Raw genomic sequence first — 2703 nt, forward strand, 5'->3', positions numbered from 1 at the left:
AACAAAAAAAAGCTGAAAATTGGAAAACATGTACATCCATACTTGAAAAAATGCAGTTCAGAGTTACAAAAACTAAAAACCCTACAAAAAGCTTATAGTTCAGATTTGAATTATGTATTTGGTTTGCCACAAACGTCACCTTCGCTCCCATCATGTTGTTGAAACGGACCCTTTCATTGCATGGCACAACCTATTTTGGTTGAACACAAAAAAGCAAAGAACAAAAGTTAGGAGTGGTCTCATGACAAAGACTAATATAAAAAGAAACAAAGGATAAAAAATGAGAAAATATATTAAAAAAATAAGCTAGTGAGTTACCCTGCGTTTTTGAAGTGCTCCCATACATACATGCTGAAACCGCTTCCCTCACTCTCATAGTTGCAATGGTTCAAACAAACTCCACAAGCCATCTCCTGTGCGCATAAAAAAAAGCAAAAAAGAAAATAATTAAATGGGTAACTCACTAACAGCACAAATATGAAAAAGTAAAAAACTGGATTCAGAAAAGCATAACTAGAAAATGAATGATTGCAAAATATCTGGATTTCAGCATTTATTCCTGTATGTTTATGACTGTGGTGTGAACCCAAATCCTGCTTACCAGATGCTAAGCGCCATTATTTATACACAACAAAAAAGAACTACTGCTGCCCCTAATTAATCTAATATAGCAGTGGTGACAAACTACTAGGGGCATGTGCCAGCAAATATCCCCGCTGTGTCGGCACTCAGCAGAAACAACAGCAAGATCAAGTTGTCAAAAAAAATGACTAGTAGAGGTTATATCCTAACAAAAGGTCAACTTAGGCACCCTAAAAACACATGCTCCTCCTGTATAGAAGCATGGAAGAACTAGCTTAATTAATATTTGTTCTCCTGCAAACGAAGTCTCCATGATTTAGTGACTCTCAAAAAGTCATAGCATAAAAATAGCAGTACTGGCAGTACTTTTGCTCAATACTATTCCAGATCTTCTCGGCCAAAGATCCTAATTAATCTCTAAGTACCTACAAAGCAAAAAAATGATTAGTAGTACTCGTAGTACTAGTTCTGGTCCTACACATGTATAGATCAATCAGGTCAGCTCTAGTGCTGTTGAGCTTTTGCACCTGCACAAAACTGTAAAAAACCAGTACCACACCAGAAAAATGGGTTTCAGTACAAATCTGAAAATTTAAAAATCAACATGCCGCTGCTAGTGATGGGTTCAGTAATCATTATCTTGATTCCACCGAAAAAATTAGAGCATGGTACTGATTCTAGGGTTCAGCAAAATCTGAAAAACAAAAAAAATGCTACTGCTAGAAAATACGTTCAGTAATCATTCTCTTTGACTCCTTAGAAAGATTTGAACATGCTACTGATTAATAGGGTTTCAGAAAAAATCTGAAAAAACAAAAAAATACAAGCCCACTCCTAGTGATAGGTTCAGTAATAATCTCTTGTTTCCAGAGAATGGTTTCAAAACAAGCTACTGATTAATAGGGTTTCAGCAAAATCTGAAAAAAAAAACATGTCACTCCTAGTGATAGGTTCAGTATTAATCCTCTTGTTTCCAGAGAATGATTTCAACATGCTACTGATTGCACAAGGGTTTCGGCAATCTGAAAAAAAACAAACAAAAATGGACGCACTACATACCACTGCTTGAAGAAAAAGGACACGAAAAAAGGACTAAATCTGGGAGGGATTCCATGCTTCAAGCTACTAATCTAGACTTGATCCAAACAAAAAATGGAACCCAATCCCCTCAGATCTGAAGCAGAGCGCCAACAAATAAACAAAAAAATTGGAGGAAAGAGGGTAACACTTACTCCACTAGCAGCATCGCCCAGGCTCTCACTGGCCGTTCAAGAGCAAAGGCGATTTCTTTCGTTCCACCGCAGAGATCTTTGGCTTTTTGACAGAGAAAGAACAGAGAGATAGACGAAGAAATGGACTGATTTGGCCACGGGGTGCTCTCGGCCGCCGCTTCCCATTCCATTTCTTTACTGCGGCCAAAAAAACAAGACAGTAAAAAAAAGAACAAACAAACAAAAAGGCCCACCCCGAGCACCTGTCCAGCCCACAAAAGGCAAGCACGATGACGCTCCGACTAAAAAAAAAGAAAAACGGGCCGGTCGGCGCTTTATATAGGCCGAAACATAGGACAAAGCACCGAACACGAATCTTGGAACAACCAAAGCATCCAATGGCTAGCTCGTCGACTGAGACTTCACTGAGATTTAGCAGTTCCGAAAAAAATGGTAGATCCACTATAGATGAAGGGAGCGTGAAAACCACAATCCTACATCTACGAATAGACTACGAAGGCTTACGTAATCTTTGGCCCCTCTTATTTTCAAGGAGGGTGGGCCCCAGCTGTTAATCCTGGCCCAATCAATGACCTCCACATCATATTTTACGTAAAAGCTTCTTAGTAGGTGTACCATATTTTATGGAACCTTCCAACTAATTTACGTACGTGTAGCAAAGCCCAAGGAAGCGTGGGTAGCTTCAGATTTCTGGTATGTTTCAGCCCATATGTAAATTCCGTCTGCAAATAAACCACAGTCTGACTAGAATAAAACCTTTACAAAGTGATTCACAATTTTGGCAAGACTTACTACGTGAAAAAACATTTCTTCACGCAACCGCCAATGTGGAGGCCGTGTTTGCGCGGCAGGGATGCCGGCTTGTCCATCACCTGCCGGAGTGGGGATG

The 2703-nt window shown here is 39.5% G+C and overlaps 1 long non-coding RNA gene across 1 annotated transcript; it reads right to left on the minus strand.

Annotated features, from left to right (window-relative positions):
- Window positions 1–353: 353 nt before the first annotated feature.
- On the minus strand, window positions 354–1945 carry LOC123100570 (uncharacterized). The gene is made up of 3 exons (XR_006448432.1): window positions 1815–1945; window positions 949–1007; window positions 354–413 (listed from the first exon to the last, which is right to left on the minus strand). It is a non-coding gene; the product is annotated as an uncharacterized lncRNA (long non-coding RNA).
- Between the last annotated feature and the right edge of the window lie 758 nt (window positions 1946–2703).

This window comes from Triticum aestivum, chromosome 4D (genome assembly GCF_018294505.1).
Source record: "Triticum aestivum cultivar Chinese Spring chromosome 4D, IWGSC CS RefSeq v2.1, whole genome shotgun sequence".
Lineage (NCBI taxonomy): Eukaryota > Viridiplantae > Streptophyta > Magnoliopsida > Poales > Poaceae > Triticum > Triticum aestivum.